This window comes from Ovis canadensis, chromosome Y (assembly GCF_042477335.2).
Source record: "Ovis canadensis isolate MfBH-ARS-UI-01 breed Bighorn chromosome Y, ARS-UI_OviCan_v2, whole genome shotgun sequence".
Classification (NCBI taxonomy): domain Eukaryota; kingdom Metazoa; phylum Chordata; class Mammalia; order Artiodactyla; family Bovidae; genus Ovis; species Ovis canadensis.
The window spans coordinates 21,413,049-21,427,269 of NC_091271.1; the positions used below are offsets into that span (position 1 = coordinate 21,413,049).

The 14,221-nt window shown below is 42.1% G+C and overlaps 1 pseudogene; it reads right to left on the bottom strand.

The window, feature by feature from the left end:
* Nucleotides 1-9,720: 9,720 nt before the first annotated feature.
* On the bottom strand, nucleotides 9,721-12,809 carry LOC138431487 (etoposide-induced protein 2.4 homolog pseudogene; annotated as a pseudogene).
* Between the last annotated feature and the right edge of the window lie 1,412 nt (nucleotides 12,810-14,221).

The window sequence follows — 14,221 nt, forward strand, 5'->3', positions numbered from 1 at the left end:
ATCCCACTTGGGATGATTGTCAGCAACTGTTACAGGTACTTTTTACTACAGAGGAGCACTAACGGATCCTGTCAAAAGCCCGGAAAACTGCCAGAGGTAGATGGGAGGCCCACAATACAGCCTCACCTCATTGAGGAGGGGTTCCCCTTGGTGAGACCCAACTGGGACTTCAAACGCGCTGAAGGTAAGGAGCATCTCCGAGTGTACCATCAGACTCTCATGGCTGGCCTTAGAGGGGCCGCCAGAAAGCCAACTAATTTGGCCAAAATAAACCCAGTGAGACAACAGCCAAATGAGAGCCCAGCAGCCTTCCTGAAAAGGATAATAAAAGCTTTTAGACAGTATACCCCTATGGACCCACAGGCAGATGAGTCACGAGCGGCAGTTATGTTAGTATTTGCAAATCAAGCAGCCCCCGATATTAAAAAAAAGTTACAAAAGATAGAGAGACCCCAAAAGAGAGAGAGGACCGCATTAAAAGAAAAAAAGAATATTTAGAGCTGAAGAAAACCGTAAAAATCAAAAAGAGCTGGCCCAGATATTTTTTGCTGGGGTTGAAAACAAAAACAGGTTCCAGAAAGGGAAAAAAAATTGGACTCAAAAACTGAAGAAAAAACGACAAGACGTAAGCTTGAAAAAAAAACCAATGTGCGTTTTGTAAAGAGTTTGGACATTGAAAAGATAAATGCCCCCCAAAAAATGTAAAAGAGGGGCCCAAGAACCCCAAGAACGAGACTCCCTCTCCAGACAGTCATATCCTCTATGCGGGTGAGGATAGCAACTAGGGGGGTCAGGGCTTGAAGCCCCTCCCCGAGTCCTGGGTAACTGTAAATGTGGAGGGGAAACCGGTTGGCTTCATGGTGGACACGGGAGCCCAGTACTCAGTCTTAAACCAAAAAGATGGACCCATGTCTAAAAAAAGTAGCTGGGTGCAAGGAGCAACCAGGACTAAACGATATGGATGGACTACAAAACGGCATGTGAACTTGGGGGCCCACCAGGTAACCCATTCTTTTCTGGTGATACCTGAGTGTCCAGCGCCCTTGTTGGAAAGAGATTTACTCTCTAAAGTAAATGCCCAAATTCATTTTGACCACGGACAAGTGTCAGTTTTAGATGGGACCGGGCATCCTCTTTGGGTCCTGTGTCTGGCATTAAAAGATAAATACAGACTCTACTTGCCAGAGGCCCCAGCAACAATAAGCCCCGAAGTACAACCATGGGTTCAAAGATACCCTCAGGCTGAAACAGCAAAAATGGGACTGGCCAAACAGAGGCCCCCTATCATTGTGAAACTGAAAGCCAGTGCTTCCCCGGTGAGGGTACGACAGTATCCCATGAGTCAAGAGGCTCGACAAGGAATTACTCCTCATATACAACGCCTCATAGATGCTGGGGTCCTGAAAAGGTGCTGGTCCCTATGAAACACTCCCCTGTTGCCTGTAAAAAAAAAGCCTGGGGGAATTGATTTTAGACCGGTTCAAGATCTACGAGAAGTCAACAAACGGGTAAATGATATTCATCCTGTGGTTCCTAACCCTTATACATTGCTAAGCAACTTGCCTCCAAACTACATTTGGTACACTGTTTTAGATTTTAAAAGATGCCTTTTTCAGTTTGCCTCTTGCCCCTGCAAGCCAAGAGATCTTTGCCTTCGAATGGCAGGAAGACGGTGGTCAGACCCCTGTGCAGCTGACATGGACTCGCTTACCACAGGGTTTCAAAAACTTGCCCACGTTATTTAATGAGGCCCTGGATGAAGACCTCTGTGAGTATCGGGTTGAACACCCTACCATTGTTTTATTACAATATGTTGATGACCTTATGCTGGCAGTGGCTATAGAAAAAGAATGCCAAGAGGCAACAGGTGACCTTCTCCAAACCTTGGGGACTTTAGGTTACCTGGCTAGTGCCAAAAAGGCCCAGATTGCCAAGCAAGAGGTTACATACCTCGGTTATAAGATAAAACAGGGCCAGAGGTGGCTAACACAGGCTATGAAAGAAACCATCCTCCAGATCCCTGAGCTGGCTAACCCTAGACAAGTGAGGGAATTTCTGGGAATGGTGGGATATTGCTGGTTATGGATCTTGGGGTTTGCAGAAAAGGCCAGGCCCCTATACGAAGGGACCAAAGAAAACAAGGACTAGAAATGGACTGAGCCAATAAAAGAGGCCTTCCAAGAGCTCAGGCGAGCCTTGCTAAAAGCTCCTGCCCTTGCCCTCCCTGATCCATCTAAGCCTTTCCAATTATTTGTAGATAAAAAGTGGGGGATAAAAAAAGGGGTACTAACACAGAGATGGGGACCATGAAAGCAACCTGTAGCTTACCTTTCCAAGAGACTGGACCCAGTGGCAGCCGGATGGCCACCTTGCCTCCGTATCATCGCGGCCACTGCGCTCTTAGTCCACGATGCTAATAAACTGACTTATGGACAGAGACTCTTGGTCTACACTCCTCATGCCATAGAGAGAGTTTTAAAGCAACCCCCAGGTAAATGGATTTCTAATGCCCGCTTGATGCACTACCAGGCCTTGCTACTTGACACCCCACGGATTCATTTCCAAATGCCCTGCACTCTAAATCCAGCCACTCTTTTGCCCAATCCAGGGGAAAATAGCCCCCTCCATGATTGTGATGAGATACTGGCCGGGGTAACAGCAATGCAAAAGGACTTAACCGATACTCCACTGAATAACAGTGAGCTAAAATGGTTCACAGATGGCAGCAGTTATGTAAAAGATGGACAGAGACGGGCGGGAGCCGCAGTAGTAGATGACTCTGGACAGACGATATGGGCAGAGGCCCTTCCCCCAGATACCTCAGCACAAAAGGCAGAGTTAATTGCCCTGATTCAAGCATTAGAGAGAGACAAAGGAAAAATAATAACTATCTTCACTGACAGTCGCTATGCTTTTGGCACGGTACACATCCAGGGCCCGATATATCGGGAACGGGGGTTTTTGACAGCTAAAGAAAAAAAATTAAAAACTTGCCTAAAATCCGTAGACTTTTAGAGTCTGTACAGATGCCTCAGGCTGTGTCAATAGTACATGTACCTGGACATCAGAAGGGTGACAGCCCCACGGCACGAGGGAATCGTGCCACAGACCTGGCAGCTCGAAAAGTAGCTGATGAAGATTTCATCACCCCTGTGTTGGCGATCAGACTTCCACCTCCAGGTATGGCAACTCTGCCCCCAACCCCTGAGTATTCATCCACAGACTTTGCTTGGATCCAAAAACACACCAACCTTCAAAAAGATAAAGATAGATGGTACCGAGACTCAGACGGCTACTTGATACTCCCTGTTCAGTTGGAACGGCAACTATGTCAACATTTGCACTTGTCTACTCATCTGGGAGAAAAAGACTCTGATGCTCTTTCAAACTGTGCGCCTGCGATTTCCCCGGCACCAGACAACTGTAAAGAACATAGTGCATACTTGTAAGGCGTGTCAACAGATGAGGCCAGGAAAAGGACAACAAGCAGGACTGAGGTATCGGGGAGAAGGACCAGGGCAACACTGGGAAATAGATTTCACCGAGGTAAGGCCAGGCAAGTATGGTTACCAGTACTTGTTAGTGTTGGTAGATACCTTCTCAGGGTGGGTGAAAGCTTTTCCTACAAAGGGAGAAACTGGGATGATAGTGGCAAAAAAGATTTTAGAAAAAATAGTTCCCAGGTTTGGCCTGCCAGTGACCATCGGCTCTGATAATGGACCTGCTTTTGAGTCAAATAGTTCAGAGCCCTGCCCTAGCCCTGGGGACTAAATAAAAGTTACATTGTAAATACAGTCCACAGAGCTCAGGGCAAGTAAAAAAAAAAATCAGACTCTAAAAAATCTTTAACTAAATTGGCTATAGAGACTGGCGGGGACTGGGTGACCCTCCTTCCCTTCGCCCTCTTCCATGCATGTAATACTCCTTATCAACTTAATCTGACCCCATTTGAGATTCTGTATGAGAGACCTCCCCCTGTATGTCCAATATTTGAAGGGAAGAAACTACCACCTCCCACGTTAGGGCAACTCCAAGAGGCCTTGATGGCCTTAAGCAAGGTGCACTCTCGTGTCTGGAAACTGCTCCAGGAAATACATGTGAGTCAAAATAAGGGAACTATTCCCTCACATGACATTGGCCCCGGAGACTGGGTATGGGTCAAAAGGCACCAAACCAAGGCACTAAAACCCAAATAGAAGGGTCCTTATGTTGTTCTTCTTACCACCCCAACTGCCCTAAAGGTCGACGGTATCGGGCCTTGGGTGCCTTGCAACCACGTACGCCCAGCTGCTTCAGCAGAGCAAAAAGACGCTAAAAAAAAAAAAAAAATGGGAAGCATCTCTGCACCCGTCCAACCCCTTGAGGCTAAAGCTTCAAAGGCGCCAACAGGACCAGGACAACTCGGCTGGGCCATCTTGTGGATGACCCAGTTACTCTGCTCCGGAGTTGCCAGGGTGAACCCGCATCAACCCGTCAAAATCACCTGGAAGCTGCAAAATGGACTAACACGAGAGGTGCTAAACTCCACTACCGCAATACATCCACCAAACACATGGTGGCCAGACTTGTACTTTGACCTTAAGCTGATGGTAAATGTGCCTTGGGCTAGGGGTTATCTCCGAGAACAAGGGTTCTGGGCATGCCCAGGCGCACCCAGACATGACTGGAAGACCTGTGAGGGGGCACAAGACTCATTGTAAAACTTGGGATTGTGTTACTTCTAAGGATGGACCTCGGCGCTAGGAAGTAAGAAATCGAGATTTACTTAATTTTTCATTCGCCAAGCCCCTCCCTAGGGTCTTTGGAGATCCAACTTTTAGCTGTGAAAGTTGCAATTATGCACAAGTCAGAATAAGGTTCAATCCAAAAAAAAAAGCAAACAGGAGGGGATTAGATCTGCTCTTTCTGCAACAAGGGGGACTCTGTGCTGCCCTAGGAGAAGAGTGCTCTTTCTATGCGGATCATACAGAAATAGTTAAAAAATCTATGGCCAAAGTAAAAAAAGGACTAGCCCAACGTAAACGAGAACATGAGGCTCAACAGAGATGGTTTAAATCTTGGTTTCAACAATCCCCTTGGCTGACTACCTTAATCTCCACCTTGTTAGGACCCCTGCTAGTACTTTTACTAATGCTTACCTTCGGCCCATGTATTATCAATAGACTTGTAGCCTTTGTAAAGGAACACATAAATACAGTACAGCTGTTTGTGCTTCGACAACAATATCAAACTGTGTCTCAGGACCGAGAGGAAGATTCCTCTATATGATCTAAGGACAGGGGGGAATGTTAGGGACCAAACGACGGTCTCTAGGACCTGAGTCATGTTTACCAGAAAGAGACAGGATATGCGCTCATCCTGCCTGGCCAATCATGTAATGCCAGCTACTCCTGTAACTGAGACAAAGGACTGCCTGTATATAAGCCGCCATACTCCTTTGTTTGGGGCTCTTGTTGGATTCCCTTGTGTGGGATGAGACTTGGGCCCTAGCACACTAGAGACAAACTCCCTTCTTGCCCTTGCAGTACCATGGTGGACTTGGTCTCTCTCTCGGTTGGTTCGGAGATATGGGCTCGGAGCATAACAAGTAGGGCACAAGCAAATGGGTGAGCAGGGAGTAAAATATGGTCTTTCTAATAGAAAATAACTCTTTCTGCCAGCTTATTCTCAGTATAAGCTGTTAGGGAGGATGTTCTGACCTTAGTATGGTACTGCTTGCCAAAAGTTGAGAACAGGTCAAAATTTAGGGCACTGTGAGGAGAAAAACTTGACTAAAGTCTGGTCAAAGTCAGTAGTTAAGAAATGGACAAGAGTAGGCTGTCACATTACTAGAAAACAGACCTATATTAATAATAATTTCTAAATATCATTACACATTAAATGTGTTCAAATTTCCATTCATTTCATCAACAGCAAACTACAAATCGTTTCACTTTCTCATAAATACAATCCAAAAAAGATATGAACTCTGCAATGGGTTCAAATGTTTTAAAATGTTTTCTATAATAATTTTTGCCTTCAACATTTTACTCTTTCAACTTATTGTAAAGCCAGATTAATTATCTTACATCATCTCCTGTAGTCTGAATTGTGCTTCTTGAATCTGTCCATGCCGTCTCATTCAACAGGTTCCTCTACCCACAGTATTTCCTAAAAAATTAAAAGCAAACTGTATTGATCATACATTTGCTTCTGTTTTACCAAGACACATCAAAGTACCACTTGCTCTTTTATTATTATGGACTGATTCTGATTATTACCTTTGCTGTGTGTTCATTAAATCATTTCATTTATCACTGATCTGTAGTTCTCCTTAATATCTAGAAGGGTAGTTTCATAGGAATATCCTATAAATATTTATTAAATATTGATTCTTCTAAACAAACTCTAAAAATCTGATCAAGAATGTATTATTTGTAAAATATATGTAACATACTATAAATTATTGACACGCATATATAAACAGAAATACCTGAATACACACATACAGATATAGATAATAATCTTATGATTTTCCTTCACATTATTATACTATTTACAATATCATTTAAGGTCATATTGAATTGTTACTAGGTCAGCCATCTCCAATTACTCAACTTATTCTTCATGTATTTTGAAGACTTTTAGTATTTCCTTCTTCAAAAATGTCTTGCACATATCTCAGGGAAAACATATTTTTATTCTTTATAATAAGGATCAGAATAAGTCACTTAATGTAATTGTGAAAAATTGTGCCAATAATGAAATGAAACAATTAAATTCATAAGTAGATGAAACACTATATAAAGTTGCTGCTGCTGTTGCTGCTGCTAAGTCGCTTCAGTCGTATCCGACTCTGTGCGACCCCATAGATGGCAGCCCATTGGGCTCCACAATTGCTGGGATTCTCCAGGCAAGAACATTGGAGTGGGTTGCCATTTCCTTCTCCAATGCATGAAAGTGAAAAGTGAAAGGGAAGTCGCTCAGTCGTGTCGGACTCCCAGCGACCCCATGGACTGCAGCCCACCAGGCTTCTCCGTCCATGGGAGTTTCCAGGCCAAGAGTACTGGAGTGGGATGCCATTTGCTAGTGAAACATAAGTTATTTATTAGTATCTTCATTTTTTTTTTCTTTGGCTGGTTGGTGTGCAGTGTTTATTACTTTTAGGGATTATTGCCTGTTTCTAATTCATTAGCATTCGTCAAAGGCTGTATCTGTAAACAGCATTGTCAGACAACTCTCATTATCTGAGTTTTATGAAAGCATCAATAATATGAGAATAGCATTTATTTATATATTTAGATTTACCATTGAGGTAGTGGCTTTGCAGCAAAATTTTCAGACAATCCCTAGAATTCATTATCAAGTATGTTTGTAGTTTCTACTTCATCTTGAATAATTATTGGTAAGCACCTTCTTTTAAATGACTTGCCATTTCATTTTCCAAATTACTATTATAATAGTGTACTAAAGATTTCTTACAATTATTTTTTTATTTATTTCTATTATTAATGCACAGTATAATTGTTTGTGCTTTATCATGTGTTCCCAATTCCTTTTTATGCATACTGTTAATGAATATACAATGGTGATTTACTTTATGCAAAATATCCCAAAAATATAGTTTTGGAAAAAGTTTCATGCTTTTGACTTATTTAAAAAAGGGGGGGTGGTGCTTCCCTTACAGCTCAGTTGGTAAGAATCAGCCTGCAATACAGGAGACCCCAGTTCGATTCCTGGGTGGGAAAGATCCACTGCAGAAGGGATATGCTACCCACTCCAGTATTCTTGGGCTTTGCTTGTGGCTCAGCTTGTAATGAATCTACCTGCAATGTGGGAGACCTGGGTTTGATCCCAGATTTTTTGCTGTTTAGTTGCTCAGTCATGTCTGACTCTGTGACCCCATGGTCTCCAGCACACCAGGCTTTTCTGTCCATTACCAACTCCCGGAATTTACTCAGTCTCATGTCCACTGAAATGGTGATACCATCCAACCATCTCATTCTCTGTCGTCCCCTTCTTCTCCTGCCTTCAATCATTCCCAGCATTAGGGTCTTTTTCAATGAGTCAGCTCTTCACATCAGGTGGCCAAAGTATTGGAGTTTCAGCTTCAACAATCAGTCCTTCCAATGAATATTCAGGACTGATTCCCTTCAGGATGGACTGGTTGGATCTCCTTGCAGTCCAAGGGACTCTCAAGAGTATTCTCCAACACCACAATTCAAAAGCATCAAAATCTTCAGGGCTCAGCTTTCTTTGTTGTCCAAGCCTCACATCCATACATGAGCACTGAAAAAACAAAAACAAAAACATAACCTTGACTAGACAGACCTTTAATGTCTCTGCTTTTCAATATTCTGTCAAGGCTGGCCATAACTTTTCTTCCAAGATGCAAGTGCCTTTTAACTTCATGGTTGCAGTCACCATCTGCATTTATTTTGGAGCTCCCCAAAATAAAGTCTGTTGCTGTTTCCACTGTTTCCTCATCTGTTTGCCATGAAATGATGGGACCAGATGCCATGATCTTAGTTTCCTAATTATTGAGTTTTAAGCCAACTTTTTCACTCTCCTCTTTCACTTTCATCAAGAAGCTCTTTAGTTCTTTTTCACTTTCTTCCATAAGGATGGTGTCATCTCTTTACCTGTGGTGGTTGGTATTTCTCCCTGCTAACTTGATTACAGCTTGTGCTTCATCCAGTCCAGAGTTTCTCATGATGAATTCTGCATATAATTTAAATAAGCATGGGGACAATATACAGCCTTGATGTGCTCCTTTCTCTATTTGGAACCAGTCTGTTGTTCCATGTCCAGTTCTAAGTGCTGCTTCCTGACCTCCATACAGATTTCTCCAGAGGCAGGTCAGGTGCTCTGGCATTCCCATCTCTTTTAGAATTTTCCAGAGTTTGTTGTCATCCACACTGTTGAAGGCTTTGGTATAGTCAATAAAGCAGAAATAGGTGTTTTTCTGGAACTCACTTGCTTTTTCTATGATCCAACAGATTTTGGCAATTTGACCTGTGGTTCTACTGCCTTTTCTAAATCCAGCTTGAACATCTGTAAATTCATGGTTCATGTACTATTGAAGCCTGGCTTGGAGAATTTTGAGCATTACTTTACTAGTGGGCCTTTCTTTGGATTGGAATGAAAACTGACCTTTTTCAGTGCCAAATGGTTTGGCCAATGCTAAGTTTTCAAAATTTGTTGGCAATATATATGCTTATGTATGTGATTCACAGGAAAACAGCAATAACAAAATAAAACAGCTAGCATCACAAATATCTATTCATCCAAGAGTGGTGAAATGTAGGAAGAGGAAGGGGAAGTGGGAGTGGGGAATGACACAGGGAGAAAGAGGATTCAGATCAGTGCTGGTCTGGGGCTGGATGGCAAATACTAGAAAAGGGCTGAGAAAAATCAGTGGTCCTTTCAGACTCTCAAGTGTTTAAAGTCCATGGTGGTGTCAGGAAGATTCTGCCTTACATGCACCTAACATAAAAATCTGGATTCCTCAGATTCTTCAGAGATAAGGGAAACATGGGCAGAGCCCTCAAAGGGTATGCTCCACTTTCTTTGGGGGCAGCAGGTCGAGGGGGAAGTGGTGAACGAGGAAAAGAGTTCCCATGAAGTCTTTCTGTTCCTATCCACCCCCTCCAGATGGCAGATAACTTAGTGGCTGGCAGCAGTTTCAGTCTGGCATTAGATGTGTGTGGTAAGGGAACTTCTTTGCAGAAATAAAGCTACTCAGGAGAGCCCACAGGTAGAGGACAATGGAATTGGAAATGGAAAGCTCGGCTGTTTAAGAAAACCACCAAGAAGAAGACATTCAATTGAAAAGATGTGCTTTGCCAGGTGTCTTTGTTTCACTGGCACTGATAATGAATAAAGGAAAAAGGATAGAGAAGAGGCAGCCACAATGCAGGAGAGCGCATTGCCATCTTACATTGGAAACCCAGGGGTAAACCAAATCCAAAGTAGTAAGGCCAGTTTCTTTCTATGTTGATATCGCTGGTGCATTCCAATTCCTTTACTGAACCAACAATTTTCAAAGCAATATAATGGGTACAGAAGTGAACAGAGAAGAGATGTATGCAGGAGACTAAGCAACTGGCCAAAATGAATGGTAAAAAGGCTGACAAACATATCCTGGAGGAGGAAGAGAGATTACAGTGAAAGGCTAAAGAGGATATCAGCAGTAATTCTGCCGTTAGAGAATGGGTGAGGTTCCCTCCTTGACACCTCAAATGCCAGGTCAGCTAAATCCTGGAACCAAATTATGTTCACAAGATTGATAAGAATGAAGAGGGGGAGCACAGAGAAAGATGAGATAATTGACCTGAAGAATAACTTCAGCCATGACCAAAAATCTCCATGTAGAGATGGATTACCAATAATATGGGCCACTACTGACTGAAACACAGGATTAAAAAGTTCATAAAACAAGAGGAGACTGAATCAGAAAACTCCATCATCACAAGTGCAGCAGTGAAAAGTTCTCCCAACAACCTGTGGCTCACTTTCCTGCTTCCTCTCTGTGCTCTGGTCTTCTCTCTGAGCCAGGATACTGCTCGCCCCTTTTTGATGCTACTCCTCCCTCTTTTGCTGAATTCAAGCATCCAACTTTGAGACAGTACAAATTCTCCAGACAGAGTCTGATTCCCCTTGCAAGGTCCTGCCAAAAGGTTTTGACATTCAGCCATTGCTTCACTATCCAAACTATCAACTACACAAAGTAGAGAAAGAGGTGTTCCCCAATATTTCATCATGAAGGACTCAGTAGCTTCTCTATCTTGGCTCTGGCTCCAGCTGCAACCCTTACCCACCACTGGCCTCTGGCCCCTTTGAGCTGCTCCACTCCTGGCCGCCAGTTCCTACCCAGGCATTCCCAGGGCAGGGGACACTGTGTCTACACTGCAGTGTACATTTTGTATCACAATAAATGGCTGATTTATTCTGATAAGTATACAGAAAGTGACAAATAACTGTCATGTGTATTAATCATTTTTTAAATAATTGGAGCATGTTCTCATGCCTTTTATGGCAGCTATCATAATGCTTTATTTCCAGGAATGCTTTTCCAACGTGTACCCTCATTGGTTAATGTCATAATTCTATATTTGAACTAATTATCATCTATTAGTTGACTGTAATTGCTTACATGTTTTAAGTTTTGTAACATTAGTTACTGCAATATCAGTAAAATTAAGCAATGACATTTACTTTCCAAAAGAGATATTAAATTAAAACAAAGGGCCCATTTTACCTGTTGAAATGAAAAAAGGTAATCGCTAATACTAATAGAGCCATAGGAAAACTTTCAAGTAAGAATGTAGTAATATAGACATATAGTATTAGAATGGTTCTGTAGTAAGACATTAATACTAATAGACTGGTAAGCATTACTCTAAAAATTATTTTCTAAACTATATCTTATACAAATATATTAAGGTGTGTTTACCCTTGGTGCCTGATTTCACTACTGAGTTGTTTACCTACATGTTCTTGACTGCTTAGTTGTCTCTGGCTCTTTGCGACTCCATGGCCTATAACCTGCCAGGCTCCTCATCCGTGAAATTTTCTGGGCAAAAATACTGGAGAGGGTTGCCATTTCCTTCTCCAGGGGATTGTTCTGAGCCAGGTATCAAACTCAGGTCTTCTGTATTGGAGGAAGATTCTTTTCCACTGAGTCATCAAAGAAGCCCCATTTACCTACAGTATGTTCGCTCAGTTCTGTCCCATTTTTTGAGACTGCAGGGATTGGAGCTTGCCAGTGCCCCAGTGCTCTTCTATCCATGGGCTTCTCCAGGCAAGAATACCAAAATGGGTTGCCATTTCCTTCTCCAGGGATTCAACTAAAGAAGATTATTAAAAAGATCAATCACTACTTTAGAAGAACCAGTCTACACTATATTACTTATTTGTAACAGCTTACTAAGAAATACTTACTAAGTATTTCTGTGATTGGGGAAATATAAAGATTAGTAGACATCAGTATTAAAATAAGACATAAGCGCTGAAAAAGGAGCTATAGTATTGCTTTTTAAGAATAGTAAAATTTAATATACTTACATATATATGTATATAAATCTTATATAAGCATAAATATATATATATACATGTATACATATTTATGTATATATATTAAATGGCTATATAAACTACATAGATAAATTCTAGAGAAACCCTTGGAAAATAAGTGTTAGTCCTGTCCTTCATTAAGTCCATTTTTTTCTGTTAGATATGATTTTGCATGTTAATTCCTAGAAGGAAGAATTTTATATTAGGGAAAAATAGTCTGTCAGCAGAGTTTTTTCAGCTATAGACATGTATTAGCTGAAAATTGTATTTATTATACAGAAACTGAGGTGACAGAAATTGCAGAAATTGTCCGTAGTGGATCTCCTCATTTTGTTACTTTTGGGATTTTTAGTGTAAAACATTACCTGTATTTGCTTAATGACAAAGTTCCAAATCTGTTTATGCAAAGACACTAAGGCTTTTAACTCCTAAATATTTTAAATATTCTCATTATTTTTTCTTATTTTTACTTTTCTTTTGTACCAAGGAAAAGGAAAATCACACACAATTAAACAATATGCCACGCAAGAGCGATGATATTGGTGACATTTGAGACGGCAATAAATTATGAAAAACAGGTAATGGTAAAAGTTCTCTTCTGTATTTTATAGTGATTAAGTTAACGCGATTGGTAAATCTAGTAGAATATTTTGCTCTTTTTATTTTTATTTTTTTTAGACTGTCCCTCAAAGGTCTCCATTTGCCCTTCCTCTGCCTCTGTATTTTCTTCCTGCCGTACTGTCTCTGCGGTTCATCTCGCGATACATAAAGGTCCCTTACGCTTGTCTCCTCACGCCATACATCCGGTTCCTTATGCTCTTGACGGAAGAGGCAGGGCTGCGTTTAACATAAGTTTAGCTAGTGGTTGACTGGGAAGGTTCGGAAGAACGAGACAAAAGAAAGGTAACAAAAGAAAGGCATTTGAAGATGGAAAAACAGATTTATACCTTACAAGAACATGTTTATAGGTATAGCGTCAGTATTTTACTGGAGAAAAATGATAACTCAGACTGAATTTTCCTGTCAGGCTTTTCCCCGTAAGAGCTAATAGCTGAGTGTATGTATATACGTGTGTGTGTGTACATTACCCTTAAAAGTCTTATTAGTTTATTTCTTGAAAAGTATCTTTAATTTTTATTCCTTGGAGAATCAGTGCCTGAAGTAACAATGGAAAGCCGGTGAAGTTTGAGGGTTCTTTTGTCTGAATGGAGGGCTGGGGGACAGGAGGGAAGGTGGGAGTGGGGGTGGGGCAAAGAAGGGGGTTTGAAATGTCTGGGTGTTGGCTGTGGGAGGATATACTGGACGTATACTCCTACCCTGGGACTGAGAAAGCTGTTTTTCCTTTGTAGCTTTTCTTTGGTATATAAGGCTGGACTTTTCTCCACAAGCTTATGGCTACTAGGGTGGAATGTTCGTTGCATTCGGTGTGTAATTTTTTTTTTCTTTTTTCCCATTAGTTTGGGGCTGCTAGTGTGGAATGTTGCTTTCGTTTCTCGCCTGGTGTTGCTTTGGTGTGCAAATCGGCTTTTTTTTCCGTTGGTTTGGGGCTGCTAGTCATGTGGGATGATGCGTTAGTTTCTCGCAAAATGTTGCTGTGGTGTGTAATGTGGCTTTTTTCTCTCCACTTGGGGCCGCTGCTGCTGAGTCCCTTCAGTCGTGTCCGACTCTGTGCGACCCCTTGACGGCAGCCCACCAGTCTAGCCCGTCGCTGAGATTCTCTAGTCAAGAAGGCTGGAGTGGGTTGCCATTTCCTTCTCCAATAGGGGCCGCTAGTTGTGCAGAATGTTGCTTTGGTGTGTAATGCGGCTTTTTTTTCCGGTTGGCTGGGGCCTGTTTCAGGTGCGGAATGCTTCTTTGGTCTGTAATACGGTTTTTTTTTTTTTTTTTTTTTTCCCTCCGATAAGGTCTGCTAGTCCGGCTGAATGTTCCTCTGGTGTGTAAACTGGCTTTTTATTTTCCCCGTTGCTGTGGGTCTGCTAGTGCGCCAGACTATTGCTTTACTGTGTAAACCTGCTTTTTTCCCTTGGCTTGGGGCTGCTAGTTGTGTGGAATGCAGCTTTGGTGGGTAACGCGGCTATTCTCCCTCTGCTTGGGGCTGCTGCGCAGGCAGAATGTTGCTTTGGTGTTTAATTCAGCTCCCCCCCCCCCCCCCATTGCTTTGGAGCTG